Below are 19,308 nucleotides of genomic sequence, written 5' to 3'. Positions count from 1 at the left end.
CCAACTCCTGTGGCCGTGTCATTCTTTTGGACCGATGGTGGCTGAGAAACACCCACTCTATAATTAAGAGGGGGTCACCCAGCCCCTGGTCCTTTACACTGGTGTCCCACTGGTGTATCATGCCATGGAGATGTGGCAATTTTCTCAGTATAATAAATTTGAAGGGCAGGCCCGGATGGTAACGGTGGGCCTGCCTGGCCAAAATAACTTTCTGTATCTTCTCCAAAGCCACCCCTGCCTCTGGGGTGAGAGCCCTAGGGGAACTCAGCCCCTCTCCCCCTTTCAACAAATTGAAAAGGGGGGCTAGGTCTTCAGTTGAAATGCCTAGCCAGGGTCTCACCCAATTTAAAGACCCACACAGCTGATGGACATCCGCTAGGGTCTGGACTTTTGTCCTAATAGCCAATTCCTGCGGAACAATGGTCCGCTTTGTGATTTCGAGGCCCAGGTATTTCCAAGGTGGCATCCGCTGAATTTTGTCCTGCTGGAGCTCGAACCCTGCAGCAACCAACGCATTGGTTGTCAGGTCAAGCGCATGGGCAAGCAGACTGTGGTCGGGTGCACACACGAGGATGTCGTCCATGTAATGGTGAATGATGACGGCATCCCCGAGGGCTGTACATATGGGTGACAGCAGCAAAGCGACATACCATTGGCAGATCACAGGGCTGTTCTTTAGGCCTTGCGGAAGCATTCGCCAATGATAGCGCTTGGCTGGGGACTCACGGTTGATGGATGGAACCGTGAACGCAAAGCGCGGGGCATCGTCTGGGTGCAGGGGAATCTGGAAAAAACCATCTTTTATATCTATAACTGCCAATTTCCAGTTTTGGGGGAGCATTGCTGGGGAAGGCATTCCTGGCTGAAGAGGACCCATGTCCATTATTTGTTCATTAATTTGGCGGAGGTCGGTCAGGAGCCGCCACTTGTCCTTATTAGGCTTCTTAATGACAAACACTGGGGAGTTCCAAGGTGACATGGTCTCCACCAGGTGGCCTTTCAGTAACTGCTCCTGAACGAGCTCATTGAGCGCTTTTAATTTTTGCTTGTTGAGTGGCCACTGCAAGACCTGTACTGGTTTATTTGACAGCCAATTCAGCTTCCAGGTCTGGCGCTCCTCAGTGGCCACTGCCCGAAAAACCTGGGGAGCCTTTGGGAGGTCAATTCTGGCTCCCCACTGGGCTAGTAGGTCCCTTCCCCAGAGAGGCTCGGTGTAATCTAAAACGAACGGGCGTATAGAGGCCAATTGCCCGTCGGGCCCCTTAATTTGCACAATGCTCTTAGATTGATTGGCCAATTGAAGGCCCCCAACACCTGAGATTGTGCCCGCAGCGCTTTGCAAGTCCCAATGTGACGGCCACTCCCGAGAGGGAATGATCGTCACATCCGCACCTGTGTCCAAAAGACCCCTCACGATCTTTCTGTCCCCTCCCAACGAGAGTTGACAAGTCAGGCGGGGCTTCTCCCTCCCCACCAGCTGTGCCCAGGCTACTGTCGGAGGCGATGTCCTCTCCACGGAGTTCTTCCAATTATCTTTATCTGGAACCGGAATAGCCTGGGCAATGATCTGTCCCTTAGGGAGGAAGAGTGGGGGTCGGACACAGTACAGCCCTACCGCGAAACGGTCCCGGTCGGTAGTTACTAGACCAGGGACGATGTGAATGTCTCGCAGTGTGTGCTTTGTGTCCCCAACGACTGTCCACCTGCAACGTCCAAGTTTCCTCCAGTGACCCGGGTGTTGCAGGTCGACAGACACCAGCTGGATGTCACTACTAGGGAGATAGAAGTCCCTAGTTAGCTGCAGCCTGTAGGGACAGAGGACATGGTGTCAAGCGCAGGTGTAGGCTGAATACCACAGGTATGTGTCAAGTCTGGTACTAAGTAAGACAAATCCGGCAGTGTGTACGGCAGCTCTCTGTCGTCTCCTCCCTCCCCGCTTGTTGTTAAGTGGCCTGCCGCATTTTTGTCTTCGCGCAGGGAGGGGCTGCGCTCCAGGCCTAGTTTTTTGTGCCCTTACTCTCCTCCTTTTCCCACTTCCTTCTATACTCCAAATAATCTAATCGCATCTGGCATTGAGGCATCCAATGCCCTGTCTTGCCACAGAGGTGGCAGGGGTGGGTGCCTGTTGATCTTCTGCCGGACCCGGGTGTTGGGGGCCCGGCAACGGGGGCAGCTTCTATATCAAAAAAGTCCGGTTCGGGGTCCTCCGCAAAAGCCACTGAGGCTCTTTTAGGCCGCGATGGTAAGGATACCTGGCCTACCACGGCCTCTATCATGGCCTCCACCGTGGGCCGGGGACTTCGAGGGAGCCTCCTGATGGCCTTCCGACACTCTAGGTTGGTGTTGCTATACGCCATCCTCCAGAGCATCTTCTCCCTGTCGTCGTCCCCGGTCGCCTGCGCCTCCACGTATCTGTAGAGGCGCTCGATAAAAACCATGTAAGGCTCTTGCGGCCCCTGCCGGACTTCATCGTCCTCCCATTGGGAGGTCATCACCTCTAGCTTATAAAAGGCCCGCTCTGCTGCCTTAGCGGTCTCTACAAGCTGAGACGAGAACAAGGCCTTTGCTTGAGCTATCCCCTCTGCCCACTGTCCCTCGCCTAAAAGATATTCTTGGGAAATTGCCAAACCGTCCGCGTCATGAGACACTGAAGGATTCCCCCAAAGAATCGGGAGAACCTCCACTATCTCCCTCCTCCATTCCCCCACCCAGACCCTAAACTCCATGGGTCTTGTTAAACTAGAGAAAAGGGCCCTCAGGTCCGCCGGCACCAGATCTCCCTGTGCAATACCCCGGAAGTATTCAGACCCGCGGGAGTAGTCCTTCTGCGCCTTGCACAGTTTCTTAATCCGGGCCTGTGCTAAAGGCACCCACTGGGCCTGAGAGCTCCCCTCCCCGCTGAGGTGGTACGTAACCGGAGCGGCTTCCAATAAAGGCGCCTGCCCCGGCTTCCAGTCATCCATCCCCCCCCACCCCGAACACAAGGCGTGAGAACCGGAAGGGGGAGCGTGGGAACCGGAGTTGGAGGAGGTTGAGGCGGAGTCTGGCAATGGGGCAGGGCGAGGGAGTGGGCGCGGCACACCGCCCCTCTCCGCCCCCTGGGTGGAGTTTGGAGGCGGAGCAGAGTATGAAGGTGGAGCAGGGGAGGAGTAAACAGGGGGCTGAACTGGGGGAGGAACCTGGGGAGGAGCCGACGGAGGATCGGAGGGCGGAGAAATGGAAGGAGCAGAGGAAAGAGATGGGGGAGGGACAACCGAAAAAGAGGTTCGGTCCAGGGGAAGGAAAGGGTTAGCATTAGGGAGGAAAGGGTTAGGAGGAGAAGAAAGAGCCCTGGCGGGAGCGGCCGCGTGGCCGCCGCCATCTCGGGCACCAAGGGACCCCTTTTGAGGGTCGTCGCAAAACCGAACAACTTTGGGGTTTGGAACCGGGGACTTGGGGACCGGGGTAGAGGGTAAGGGAAGAGAAGGAGCCTGGCCAGGGCTCCTCGAAGGGGGAGGCCGAGCCGGTCGAGGGGGAGCAGGGGCAGGATGGACCCCCTGCCTCTGGTCGGCCCTCAAAATGCCCCTCGAGGGCTCATGCCTATGGGACGAGGGAAAGGTTTGGGGGACAAGGGCAACTGAACGAGGAGAACGAGGGGACAAACCAGAAACCGCGGGACATTTCTTAGGCTCCACAGGCACGCCGAGTGTCGCATGAACTCTGCGCGCGCAATACGCCACGGTGGCTAGTTTTGTCTCCCCGGAATTTATGGCCTCTTCTAATTTTGCCACAACGGCTGCCCAAAACCGCGGCTCTTTTACGCGTTCCGGGGAGACCTCGGGAAACCTAGAAAATACCCACTTAACTAAACATTTTAACTCCTGCTTGCGGGCTTTCTGACCACCCCCAAGCAACAAACCCTTCACAACATAATAAACCTCCTTCTGGGATTTTCCCAAGCCGGCACCCATTGCGCCTTTCTAGAGCAGAAACTGCTACCGCTAGAAAGGGGGAAAATCCTCTGATGACGCAACCGCACGCCCGGGAAACAACGAGAACTTAAACAATGAGCCGCCTGCCGCCGGCCCCTGCCCCCCCCCACTGCCCCAAAGTCTGGGTAAACAGCCGGAGGGAAAAAGAGATTGGGTGATGGGTGCGGCCCCACGTCTGGGGAAATCCGGCACCCAAAGGGAAGAGAAAACAAAAACGGCGCGGGGGCGAGGAAAAACCTCAAGGAGAGAAGGCGGGGGGGTAGGTCCCCAACGCAGGGCATATACCCCTAGGGAAAGTTAAAAAGGCAGAGGGGAAGCCGGAGAGTCCCCAGGACGGGGCCCGAACTCACCAATCCTGCTGCGGCGACAAAGAAAAAACCAGGCGAAGGTCACTTGTCTCGGGGAGTCGTCCTCTGAGGGTGCGAGGAGTCCCGACTCCCTTCCACCGGGGAGCGCTGCTTCTAAAACGAAGCCTGCTACTACCCGGGGTAGTCTGCCGTCCAGAGGGTAAGTAAATCCCAACTCCGCAGGGTCCAGTCCGTGGTCAAAAGTCCACTTCGTCGGCCCCCACGTTGGACGGCAAACTGCGCGAGGGCGTACACGGCCCTAAGTCCGGCTAGCTGAAGGGGTAAAGCGGCCGACGCCCCTGCGCATCTGAGGCCAGCCCCCCTTGGCGTCCTGGCCTCGGGCTGGGCTGGATTGCGGACTTGGGTTCGCGCTGGACGAGACGAGAGAGGAGGCGACCACTTGCTGGGGGTAAAACGTCGGTTTATTGAAGAGCCCACAGGCAGCACAGGGCAAACCAACAGGTGGAAAAACCCACAGCAAAATGGCCCCGAACACAGGGGGAGACAGAGTTTTACAGGGAAGGGGTGGAGACGGGAGGGGAAGCCCAGCTAACCAATAGGGGAACATGTGGGGAGGTACATAAGAAAACTGACACAAGAACTTATCCAATAAACATAGAACAAAGGAGGGGCCCTGGGACGCCAGCCAACTATGACCCCCAGAGAGAAGAATGTTCTCGAAAGCAGGGAGGAGTGGGGGGTGATTGACTGGGCCCAGGGAGGAGGAAAACTTTACTTATATGGTGGGATAAGGGAGGAGCAGTTATGTAACTTGGGAGATTGACAAATAAGGGGGGCAGGGGTAACCGTGGTAACATTACAGCCAAAGACTCTGTGGCGGGAAAACTGGAGGGGGAAGAACCATCTTACAAAGAACAGGGGGAGAATAATACCTAAAATGGGGGAACAAAACAAGAAACTTAAAAACACACTACGACACATCAGAAGCAAAGAGCTTAGCAGGATTCAAAACAAGAGGGGACATTTCTGCAGATTATATTTGCAAAACTTCTGTAATATTGTAACAGCTTAAAAATTCTGAATATTTATCAAACAGGAGCTTTGGAGTAAATATAAACTATAGCTTTGGGATATGACTCAATCATTCATACATAATGGAAGTTTAGAAGCTTCTAAGGAAAGGAGCACAGGAATTATTCTTCCTAACAAAGTTCACTTTAAAATGTATGGATAACCACTTCAATTTTTTTTTTTTTTTTTAAAGAACAGAATCAGATAAAATTACTCTCATTTTTCTTTGCTACAAGATATGCTTCTGTGATATATAGGCAATAAACTCCAGACAAACAATATAACATTCCCTCCAGAAATAAAATACTCATAGCTTTTTCACTCTGTTGTTTCCAAACCAGGCAAATAATTATTACGGAGGAGTCAATAAGAAAAAAAAAAGAAAAAAAAGAAAAAAAAAAAGGCATGTTTTTCTTTCTCTACTAATAATCTCATTTTAGACTCTCTTGAAAACAGTTGCAATTTTTGTCTCCTTACAGAATTTCCCAAAATTATTTCAAGTTTTGGTGAGCCTGACCCGACAGGCAACTAAAAACTTCAATGTGAGTTGTGCTTACCTTTGCATGCCCTGAACAGTTGTTTAGAAACAGAAAAAGAGAAAACAAAGCAGAAAAAAGAGACAAAAGAAACCCCACCAGAACCCCATGAGCAAACTACCCACCCCAAAAATGGCAACAAATACATTTAAAATTATTTTAAAGCCTCTTTTCCTATGCATGTGAGGAGAATAGACTGGGGTTTGCAAAGCCATGATACGATTTTATATGGTTCCTAAGAGATGAAAACTTTAAGTTCCTTTTAAATTTCTATCCACTACACTTTTTATTATACAAAAGTGTAGACAATTATAAGCTAAATTTAACTTGTTTCTCCCTTCCTACTTTAAGATCATTTTGCTTCCATTCCTGCTTTAAATTCTTTCCCTTAAAGTTAAAATAAAGTCAAATACTGTTAGAAGTTACAAATTTCAAAGCATCATGTCAATAAATGAAAGGGTTTGGTTAACAATGAACACTGAAGTTTTATCAAGAGACAATCAATCTCAAGATGGCGAGAAAAGGGAATTTAAACTACAATTTTTAATGAATACTGAATAGCATTAACACTTACTGGCACATTTTTATAGGTAATTGCTTCAGGCCTGACTATATTGAAGCCACAATAAAAAAAATGAAACAGGCTGAGTATGATAAGTGGCTTCTGAGACAGAAATATTTATCCTTTTATACTAACAGAGGGGAAAAGACACAGAGAAGAATACTTGAGCCCACACCGAATATAGCAGCATCCTCCTCACACGTTCTACTAGACTACAAGTGTAAGGACTCCACAAGAACACACATCTCCACAATTGCTTTTCTTGAAAAAGAAAGGCCAGACAAAGCAGAAGCTCCAACCCACACTCTTATATGATGGTAGATGACACAGATGCTCCTGTTCCCACCATCTGCTGGTATTCTACATAGTGTTGCTCATTTTGGTTAGTCTTATCTCCTCCTCCAGACTGCATCAATCACTTGGTCTCTTTCTTTCACACCCACACTTTCAACTAGGCTTGAACAGCTCAACCACACCGGCAGTCAGGAAAATCAGAGGCACTTATCTCAATCTTTGTGCCACTGTTACTTCTGTTTCTTTTTCAAATCTTTATTTTGGTGAAGAGAAAACCCCACCATGGTGAATTCTTACTAGGAGTTTGTCCAGGGAGGTGAATTCTATAATATGATACAACAACAAGGGCTATTACTTGTATTATGCCTTTGGAGAGAATAATGCAGAAGTAGTAAAAGTGGTTCAAGTAATCCTCTAACATTTAAAAGGCACTTACCCATGAGGCAAATGAAAATATGGGAAGTGCATGAACTGTGAGACTCAGTATAATCTATTTTTATTGCTTACTGCAAAAACCTTGCCCATAAGTATTCTCAAACAAGATGAGGCCATAAATGCCTAAACACAGTACTAAATGAATAAAATAAACTATTATAACAATTCATAGGAATTTTATAACCCATCATCACCATGCATAAGGATGTATCAGTCCAGTGACTTTATTAAAATCAAGATTCCAGCCTCCCACATGCTGTTCTATTGGCATATAAACATCACAGGGAAGCAACAGATGGGGTAAATAAAAAAAGGAAAAGAAGCTTGATACTGCAGAACAAACAGCCACAACAGGTTGTTTTGGGATGTGACACAACAGGAAGGAATTGCCTCAAAGCGCACAGGATGGCTTTGGAATGCAGCACTGGGTCCCAGCATCACTCTTACACATGAGACCAGCTGCCCATCTATGTGTTAAGTAACTTGCATGAGGAAGGAGGCAATATCTTCTACATCATCCATTATCGCTGGAAGAAGAAGGAGGCACTGTCTTCAGGGTAGCCCTGGGTTACTTAAAAAGATGTTTCCCCAAATTTTATCAGCACAGCTTACAAGGGTTCAAGGACAGTCTCCATTTTAATCACTGCAATGGCAAATTGGACATTCAAAGGCTTTTGGGACACCTGTGTTCTCTATTCTCCTTTTTCTCCAGGCCATACACATTGTTATGATTCTCAGATATCTCTCTGGGTTATGAGGCCAAACGTTAGGGTTTCAAACAAACATTACTTTGGAATCCTTTTCTTATGCCAACTAATTTAGATTAGCTAAAGGAATGTCCATTTTATCCTCATTGCTCCTTTATTCACTATAAACTTGTCATTTTTCATGGCATAATGTTTGTCTATGTTATTAACTCTACCCAGACACATAGCCAAACACAGCACAATGTTGCTCAGCCCCCTGTCATTTTCTGATCCTTTATAAAATGCTAATGTTCCAGAATATTTAAATTGTTAATCAAACGGTGGTGCTAACAGGTTTAAAGCCATGACTGCACTTTAGCACAGTTCATTGCTCAGAACTTATGAGGTCACTGGAGTCCTATTGAGCAATCAATTCTGTTCAGTTACAGCTGTAAATTCTTAGCAGCTATAAAAGTGCCCATTTCATACTACAAATAAATATATTTTAGCTCCTCGTCTGCATGATTCAAAGTCAGAAAAATATAATTTATATTGCTGCCTCTTCCTTACCTTCTCATGTCCTCCTTTATGTGCAGATTTATTAGTTCTTTAGGAACGTGGAAGGAGAGGGTGGTCTCAGCCATCTGCTCCCGGATCCGCATCCACTTGTTGTCAGAAGTAGGGAATCTATACAACTTACAAACAGGGTTTCTCAACACTGCAAAGAGCAAAAATAATATCATTGCTTTCATGTGCTTATATGAGTCCAAACATTTATGACAATAACCTGCATAATTATTATATTATTTCCCCCTAGCTTACAAAATTAATTTTAGTATCATTAAAATTCCACTAAAAACATTTAATATCTATTTCATTTTTATACCAGCATGTGGAGGGCAAAGTATTACTAGTACATCAATAAATCGCATTTTACCAGCAGAGTAGCTAACTTTTGAATTTAGGTCTTCAAAGTAGTGAGAATGTCAATCAGACTCTCTTTTCTTGCATTTCAGCTGAAGTTAGGAAAACCAGAGAGCACAAATGAACAATGAACTCAGTACAGCCACCACCACAGCTTGCCAGCACCACTCACAATTCCAATAAATTGCACAGGACTCAGGGTTCAGCTGCATCTTCCCCTGGACATGCACACACAAATCATTAATGCAAATTGGAGGTGTGCTTCTGCATTAAAGGAAACTTGAACATATTAGAGTTACCTGGAACTTTGATGGGGTCAAGACACTGCCACTACATAGAAATAAATATAACAGCCCTGTCGATATGTTACACACACAGTTTTCAGATCACTATTGCAATGTGACATAAGAAAATCACATTTCTTTGTATTTTGGAAGATTATGCTTAAAACCCATCACATTTTTTATTTTACAGTTTTCACGTGTTGGCTACATTTCCATTCAGATCTTAAAACGATGCCATACAATCTACTCTCTCCTTTCCATCTTTTTATTTTCTTTTTTTACCCCGCTCTTATTTTCCAGAAAGATCAAAAAGGGGAAAAGCTGAGGAAGAAAAAGTTCTGTTTCACTAGTTTGGTAAGTTTACTTGGAGACAAATGATTGCCATTTAACACACACATCCACAATATCTTGACTTGGAATGAGTGACAGCTACTAACAGTGACAGCTACTAACAGACATTTCACAGACACCATTAATGTTTATGTAGTCTGATTTATAGAGAATTAAAAATAAAAGGTACCCAAACTGCCTTGTCTATCTAAGCAATCAGGATTTTTAACAAATATCCTTTAGGAAAGGCCTAAAAGAAGACCAGAGATTTAAATACACTGATAATAAACCCACTGCTTGCAACCCGAAGAAAGGAGCAATGTTTAAGTGGTCGCACTGCTCTATATTCCCATCACTCCACTGAGATGTCTTTCATCAGCAATCTTGGATGAAAAACTGTTGTTGGATTATGCCCTTTTCTGATCCAGAGATGGAGCAACCGAGTCTTAAAAAACTTTTATTCTATTTTCAATCTCTTGGGAAGGGTGAGACAATACAGATGTTATAATTTACACCTTTACAATCAGAAGCCAACTATTTCTTAATTACAGTACATTATAAGCACTTCTTGCCATTTTATTGTCATTTTATGAACCTTTTTAGAGTAATTTTGCCTTTAGTTCTTAGTGATTTTACTTTCAAAAACTAAATTTTCACTCAGTATTGTGAAATAAGCGAAAGAGATGCTTAATTTCTCTGACATATTAAAAAGAGCAATTTTTCTTTACTATCAATACCCAAAATATCTCAACGTTCAAACCTCAGGAAACTAAGGGCTAATTCAAGTCTGGCCTTAAACAGAAAACTGCCAAAACAGATGATAATTTTGAGTTGGTACTGTTTTTTCTGTTGTGCCCCCCGATCAGCATATTACCTGGACATTTTAAATGATGATGCCCCTGACACAAAAGATTCTTTATTTTACCTTTTTATATCTACTTCCTAAGGAGTTTATCAAGGGATTTTTTCCAAGAGCAGCCCTTAAATTCACACTCAGAATCGACTACACTGAAAAATGCACATTAATCTGTGAGAACCTAATGCAAATATGAAAAATCTCTTTCCTCCCATCTCCCCAATGTTGCCACCATCACAAAGTAAAACAAACCCCAGAAAACCCATCACAACTGCACCAAGGGACAAAGAACACTAAAAATATGGATTCAAAGTTGTGACTTTTATTGTGGCTAGAATTATTAAACTCCTCTCCCGGTACTGGCTTCATCTTCAGGTCTTTGATTCAGGTCTGAATTTTCAGATGGGGATAATCTCAAGTGTGTTGTAAGTTTTTTAAATGGTCAAATCCATGGGTTTAAGAAGAAAATTTCATTTACAAAGTCAAAAAAAGCCTGGGCATTTTTCCCAAATAATCCCAATATGCAGTATTGCTAAAGCTTAAGATTTAAGGCCAATAAAAGCTGCATAAGTACTTGATGTTTTTTCCTTATAAACAGAACTACTGAAGGCATGCAACTCCATAAAAATCTCAGAAGTATCTTCCCCTCCAACTGCAACAATAATTAATTTCTACCTGTAACAAGTTGTCTAGAACCAAATTCTAGAGGGCATGTACAATAAGAAGGGTGAGACTAGAATTGGTTTTCATAAAAAGTAGTGATTAAAATGAGTGGAAGTTTCATAAAGATAATCCTTGCTGTACTCAGACAGTGATCATGAGAGGCATTGAAGAAAACCCAAAATCCACATGAACTGCAGTGGTTAAAAAAGAGAAAACTCTGTTTTAAAAGCTTTTCTCCACAGCATCAAGCCTGAAAGCCAATGCCATATATTTACCCATGAATATTTTTGGACATTGTCATTTTTAATATGAAGAACCTCTGTGCTTTTTATTCCATGCAATATCCTTCACATTGCTTCCCCTGAAAGTACAATAAAAATAATAAAAGATTGAATACTCTGGTTTTATTTTCATTCCCTATTGAACACAGATCAAAGCATATCTTTGCCATATATTAATTTGCTAACAGTGTTCCTATTTATATCTTTCTTTGTAGCATAGGAATATGATGTGTATTACCTCAGGAATAATAATTAAAGCTTTCCTAATTTTGCTTAATTTCAATTACTTTTCTTATCTTTCTTTTTTAATTTAGAATGCAATTTGTTTACATGTAAACAACTGGCAAACTCTCCAGCATTATAAATAAGTAACTGAATTTTGAGACGTAAATTCAGTCTCTGGAGGTATAGAAGCAATAGTGATAAGGCTCTGAAACACACTGCTTATTCCCACTCGCTCAACAAGCATCTCATAACTCACTGGAGGGCTGAGAGTTCCCTATCCTAGGATTTAAATTTCACAAGAATGCCAGCATGCTTCTATGCCTACAAGCTTAAGGATTCACAGAGGCAGCTTTTTTTTTCAGTTTCATCATTTTGAAGGCCTGATAAACAACAAGAAAATACCAGAAAGCTTTACAGCAGCATACACGTGAACTAAATATGAATGTATATGGAAAACATACTGTTCTGGGGGCAGTTCTGTATGAGCACAGCATGTCAGCAGGAAAGTGGAGGTGATGCTGCACGAGAAGAGAAAGTCACAAATACAGGAAACAGACTGAAGACTAATTATTTATCTGAGAAAAACTTCCTGTGAGTGCAAACTCTTCCCAATAGCCTGCATGCTGTCATTTCTTGCATATGCACCTCTTTCCCCTCAATTCTTTAAAAAAAGCCTGACAACCCAAAAAATGACCAAAAAAAAAAAAAAAAAGCTCTTCAAGGTGTGTTTGACTTTATAACTTTATAAACCTGAGTAGTGTTGGGTGGGCTTTGGTTTTATATTGTGTTTGTATATGACAATAACAAATGTGAAAACGCTGCCTAGATACACTGTAGAATCACATGGAAATATTCTTGACAAATTGATCGAGACTTCAATATTCCTAAAACTGACATCTACCTTGGAAGTTCCAACAAAACATATTCACAACCTACAGCATTTTCCTATACAAAAGAAGTCAACAAAAAACCCCAATCAGACCTATACAAGGGAGGCAACAAACAGAAAACAATCTGTTGTGAATCAGCATCGTTCTCTGGCAGAAATGTCATTTCTTCAAGTCTCACTAATCTGGATGACATACAGAATCACAACCAAAGAACTGCACTGGGCTAGATGAAATCCTTCACCTGGCCTCTGTATCTTGTGCCCAAGAAAAGCCATAAATACACACCTGGAGACACAGGATACCCTCCATGCCTCCAGCTATTTCCAGTTCAGGAATTTCTGGAGCCGGATGTAGCTCCGGCACATTCAGAAATTCTCAATTAACATCTTTCTCACTTTGAATTGATGAAAATAAATGGTATTTCTCTAGAACATATTTTTTTCTGATTCTGATCTAATCTCAACAACTCACAGAAAAAAAATGCAATATTCACACACATATGGAAGAACTTAATTTTTGGCAGTTTTTAGGGCTTCCTTCAGACTGCAAAGCAGATTCAGAAAGTCTGCCCTATCAGAGAAATCAGATTAAAAAATTTCAAGAAAGATTTTAAAAAGTTGTAAAAGTTTGGTAACATTCCTCCTCAACGGTATGTAGCAAACACAGAATTCTTGACAGTGCTGTGGTTTTAGATGACCCATATAACTTATTTGTGACATTGTTATTGCCGAGTAATGGAGATTCATAAACTCGGGCTAATAAAGGTTTTATGGCACAGCACATCAGCATGTAATACTCCTCAGATAATGAAAGAAAAACAGATCTAGTTTAACACCATGCACTCAAGCCCAAGCTGGCCTAGAATTGAGAATGCCTTGCCAACAGCTCCCTTCATTCTAGGACAGACAGTTTCCAGATCAATCTGAAACTGCCACTTCACCAGTTATGAATGAGAGAGATTGATTGTCCTGGGTATTCACTTACAAATAATGCAGAATTATTTTACAGAATGCCGTGCAATGACACAACAGAAACTAATGATGGTAATTCCATGCCCATGGAAGTCACTGACAGTGATTTTTAGTCACTGAAAATCACTGAACAGTAAAGATGCAGGAGATGGAGATTTCAGCACTGCTTCAGAAAGCGCAATTGACACACACTTATTCAAACTTCTCCGTGAAATGATAATGCCAAACATGTATAAAACACTAAAATATTGAACTTGAACATCTGTGCAGCATTTGAAGAGACATTGATGAGCTCTGCCACGAATCTGTGTGATTTCTACAGGACCAGAGGTGGAGTTGCAAGAGCTGTCTCTTACAGATATTGGAATTCTTACCTGCATTTAAGGAAGGCAGGTTGTCCTTCCCACTTATGCCCTCAGTGGCTGTACACTCACGAACAATGCACACTGCAAAAAAATACAATACAGATGTGACACATTCAGGGGGTCTGAGATAAATCCATGGCAGTTTATAAAAGGTAGGCTGAAAACCATGAGTGATAATAATACAAACTTCCAAAGTCTTACTTAGAATTTACATTTTTCTTTATATTTCTGTTCCAAGATACTGAAACACAATCAGAATTATAGCCAAGAAAATGAAAAAAATATGATCAGCCGTTCCATAACAAAACAGAAATGTTTCCTACCAGTATTATGGCAGAAATGTTGAGAGATAGTAATAGTTTAGCTTAATACGTTTTACTATAAAAATAAGGCACTTTAGTTTAAAACCATTTTTGACAAGTTCCATACTTTCGAAGAGGTTTCTTTAGACAAAGCAGTTTTCACATGCACAGTGCAAGAAAACCCTTCATTAATTTTTAAACAAGGGAAAAGCAGGAAGCACAAAAAAGTCCTTAAAATGTGCTCAGATTTTGTGATTCACCAGTTCAAAACTTATTTATTTTTTATTAATTCAATGACTCACCATTCTCACAATTGCATCCTCACTATCAACATATAATCCAAGACTGTGTTGCCACTGATTTGTACAAACCAAGGACTCCTTTAAAGACCATACATTGGTCATGAGTCTGGTCTCTCTTTACAAGTATTAGAAACCCCTAGAAAGCTGCTATTAAAGCCTTCTGTGTCCCCCAGGCCCAACAGAGCTCAGTAACTACATCTCCAATAACTGCAAGGAGTCTCATTCCACATTCTGCAGTGGAAGAAAAGCCAAATAAAAGAGAAGGCTGAAAAAAACAGCTCATGTTGCCTATATTGTGCAAGTTTTACGGGTCAAAGTCAGGAAGATTTCACAGCATTTGTTGCTTTTTTGGAACTGGTCACACTCATCTAAGGCATTGAAGTTCTCTGAGATAAGCAGTGAAAAAAAAGTGTGAAATTTACCCTCAGACTGATTTTGCTATGCAGAAAAGATACTGAAAATAATGTCCTCTGCTCAAAAAATAGTTTTATATGTAACTTCCAAACAAAAAAATCCTGCATTCCCTGTAGCAATATTTCCTTTTATTCAGGAAGAACAGGATACACCACAGTGTTAAGCAGTGAACTGTTGTATTCGGGCTGCAAAAATTGTGTGCTCCCATTTAATGCAGATGAACCTGCCCCTTTGCAAGGGAATTTACCTCTTCTTTGCTTTGCCTGTCTGTCATTCTTCCAGCTTTTCAGTATTGTGGGCACAGATTGCACATAAAAATCAACATAAACAGGACTTCAAGGGCAGAAACCAGACCAGCTGTCCAAGGAAAAAAGAAGCTGTATTTATGGCATCTCTCTGGACAGTTTTTATCAGAAGTGATCAAATATATTCAGTTGAGATAAAAATAAGCTATTTTTTTCTTCAAGAAGGAAAGGGCCTAGGAAACTCAGGTTAGGATATTACTCTGTACATCTTCATGAATTTGGTTTTTTTGGATGAGGGAGATAAATTTACACAGCACTTGCGCCACAAATTTTGTTTTAAGTTCTTAACCCAATTTGGTAATTAGTATTTTAGACATCTGGTACAACAGATCATTCTAATTAACTTTGTGCAATAAACTGAGTTTCTACCTTTTGATCCTGAGCATCTGCTGTGATGTGGTCTGTTTCCCCCTCATCCAGCTCTCCCATCTTCATAAGATTGACTTCAATGGTACCAACTGTCTTTCCACCATCAGATGTCCTGGGAAAAAAACCAACCCATGACACCGGGTCACTTGCAGCATCAAATCCTTTCAATTAGAATAACATCAGTAAATATTTAGTGCCCTCTCCATTCTGTAAAGTGCAGCCACCGCTACTGAGCTGGCTATTTACCATCACAAACCAAATGTTAACAACAATGAGGCAACTTCTTCAGGACAATGAAAGCTCTCATCACAACACTGAGGACAGGTAAGTGCTATGAATGGTGCATGAATCCATGAACACTGCCAGGTTCTCATTCTAGACCTTATCCTCTTTGTGGACCATTGGATAAAGGGCTGTAACACTGCACCAATATTCCACTTAGGATCTGCAATCCCAATGCAGAGTACATGGCTTTGTTTCCTAACAATCTGCAAAGAAAGGACAGAGTGTATTAACAGAATCCCTGCAAAACCAAAACAGTGAAGCTAATCTGAATATCACGTTTCCCTTTGTAATCCCTCCACAGAGAAATTATTCAGAATCCATCCCATTTCTTGAACTATATGGGAATGGTAGTATAGTTACAGGTGAATTCCTTCATTATCATCCCCATAAATAGTTTACTTTCAATTAATCAAAAACAAATAATTTAGATGTACATCACCGAGAGAAGAGCATTGCTGACTTCCTTTAGGAAGAAACAAGGATTTAAACTCCTGAAAGATACCAAATGCTTTTTCAGCTTTCACTGGCAGCACAGCACCAAGTTTATCTCCCTGGCTTCTTCTGAACAGCTAGATTTTTTTTTTTTAAAGGACGGAAAGAAGAGTAACTGATAGTTTCATAATAATGAGGAAAGGGTAACAAAAGGCACCAAGCAAAAATAGGCAAAAAGGAAATGACAAGAATAAGTTCAGCACAATTACAAAAACACAGCGAGGAAGGAGAATCAAAACAAATACGTGTGGGGCAATACTGTGTCTTTTCTGAGCAGTGGAAATGAAGAGTGATGAATCAAGAAAAAAGAATACATAGAAAACTTCAATGTCATAAAATCATTAAACCACAGAATTATTGAATATGCTGAGTTGGAAGGGACCCATTAAACAAGTTCAGCTCGTACAGTAAAGTCTCAAAAAATAGTTACCCCCAAGCTTTCAAATTAAATAATTATCTTCCTTGAAAACCATTAGGCTTTACTATGCACTCAGTAGAATACACTCATCTTGCAACTACACAAATCTGGTCTTCTATAAAACCTTGCAAAATAAACATAATTCTTCATATTTTACATGTGTAAAACTTCATCTGCTCTAAGCCAAATTAATTACTGACAATAAAGAGACTATTAAAAATGAACCAGTTCCAGATATTTTTGCAATTGAAGAAGCCTGTATTAATTTAAGAAGTATCCAGAAGAAAAGCAGTAAGGGTTCAGTGTCCAAATTACGAGCAGAAATACATAATAATATTGAAAGGGCCTTCTGAATGAAGAACTTTCCCTGGAGTTGCTACAGCCGTGTGGCTTGACTGCTCCTTCTTGTGTCAAACCAGCACCCAAACTAGGCTCTGTCAACAAATGCACTGCAGCATCCCCAGCAGAAAGGGAATACAGCAGATGTCAGCAAATCACATATCTTTAGAAGCCAAAGTGTGTGGTTATGAGACTGACAATTTTTCAGGAGCTTAAGGTGTTCCGATCAAAGTGCCAAGCAAATGAACTGATCCAAACCAACAGGGCCTGTTGCTCCAGTAAAATGGAAATGCTAACTACACTTTCTCATCCTTGTCTCCTGTTCTTTAGAATCCTAAATATTTCCCTTGGTGCTATTATTAAAAGCTTGGCCTCAGTATGATAGCGAGCATTGCACTGTTTGCCTGCACAAGGAGCAATATGTATTTTGTATGGGTTTAAAAACAGTGATTGATATAATTCCACTTTTATATATTTTTTTATTATTATTTTCTTCTCAAAATCACTCCTGTTCTGGTCTAATACATATTTAATACTACAATCTGTTACAGGTGTTACCTGTAAGAGAAGGTAATGCAACACAATAAAACTAAACAGTGGGACTTGTTGCACTGTAGTTGCACTCCTTTCTCCAGTTCTTATCTTCCCACACAGAAATACGAAGACACATTTTAACGAAAAAGGCAACAACAACAAAATCAACAAATCCCAAACCCAAAGTTTCTTTTGAATGCTACAGGCATACAAATCAACAAAGAGCTCTGTAAATGCCCAGGGTAAAACTGTCAGACTGATTTTAAAACACCAGCAGTGCTTGAGAGTCTTCAGCTACTTGAAAACACGCATTTCAAACTTTCCAGCAATACCATGAGATTAAAATTTCATTTGAAAGAAAATTTAAAAAGAGAAACAGAAGTGACGGAGTGGGAAAAAAAAAAAAGCTTAGTGATCATACCTTAGTAGGATAAAACCCTGCATAATTTTACTTTGCACTAACAGTATTGAGCACACACACACATTATGTATACACCTCATGTCCTTTGCTTGTAGAGATGTAAAAAGTCTCACACAGACACACTGTTCAACACAGCACCAGATAAGGAATCAATTGGTTTTAGGATACTTCACAATGCATTAGAATGAGATCAGCTTATTTGCTGTAGTTTAATAAAGCTGAGAAGGGCACTCTGCACTCACACGGTGCAGTGAAGACGGTCCCTGCACCAAATTGCTTTCAGTCATGAGTGAGGAGACACATCCCCACAAAACAAAGGACTGCACCTTGACAACCTGCTTAGGGCGAGTTGGGATGGGGAATCTGGCCAAGAGAATAAACTCAGCATCAACATAAGAAGCCCATACACGGGACAAAACCCACCTGGCTTATGGAGATGGAAAATTGCTGATATTTTTTGGCACCCTGGGACAAGGATCAGCACTCATCTGATACCTGTCAGCAGAGCACCTGCATTTGAAACAGATTTCTCTACTATCCCAGGTCCTTAAGGATCCCCAGGTCAGTATTAGTTCCCCCAAATGTGAGGGAAGGAGATAGCCAGTAACACCACGAGCAGCAGGAATCTGTGCCCACCTTACTCCTTCTGGCCATAAAATGCTGACCAAGGCATCCAGGGAGAAAAAAGGTAACAAGCTAGTGATGGAAAAGTAAGTGAACAAGATGGACTGAGAACAGCAGGCATTTGCCTCCAACCTTCTAAAAAAAAAATAAATAAAAAAAATCAGCTTTTATTGCTAAATTAGCAACCAGTATACCTAGCTCTTATTTAGAAAGGAAAAAAAAAAGTGTGATTTTATTTTTTTCATCAGACACACTGTATCATACACTCAATATTAAGAAACATTCTCCTACTGAAAAATACTTCTGTTGCATTCAACAGCCCATTTTTTGCCATTCATCATCACAACTGTATGAGAAAGCTGGAAGCAAGTGACATTGCGTTATCACTGCAAAATGAAACATGCAAGTCTATAGAAAACCTCTCTCTTCTTATAAATTCCATATTGAAAACTGCAATCCCAAATCTCTAATAACTAAATTCCTCTCCCAACACCTGTTGTGTACACTGAAGTAATTCTGCAAATCAATCTTTTTGTGTTTTGATGATTACTGCATAGATCTACCAGAAACACTCAGCCACCAGTTTAGGACACCTTTATGGAGAAGAAAGGACAATCAAAATAAAAACTTCTTTTGCAGAGGTTTTGTAACTTGTGTCCCTAATCACTATTAGGGCACAATGGTAGGAAAACAGAGAAGTAGAGCACTGTGTGTCAGCAGTAAGAATTTGTAGACACAAGCCAGCTCTCCACAAAATAACAGAAAAACACAAGAATGCTCCTTTGAAAACACTTTTATATTGTTCCATTGTACCTCAGAAAGATAAAGGAAAAACATAACTAAAAAAAAGG

Source organism: Melozone crissalis, unplaced genomic scaffold (assembly GCF_028551555.1).
Source record: "Melozone crissalis strain CALT ecotype California unplaced genomic scaffold, PUWL_Pcris_2 ptg000318l_1, whole genome shotgun sequence".
NCBI lineage: Eukaryota > Metazoa > Chordata > Aves > Passeriformes > Passerellidae > Melozone > Melozone crissalis.
The sequence above is the reverse complement of the archived record's forward strand: the minus strand, read 5'-3'. Positions refer to the sequence as shown.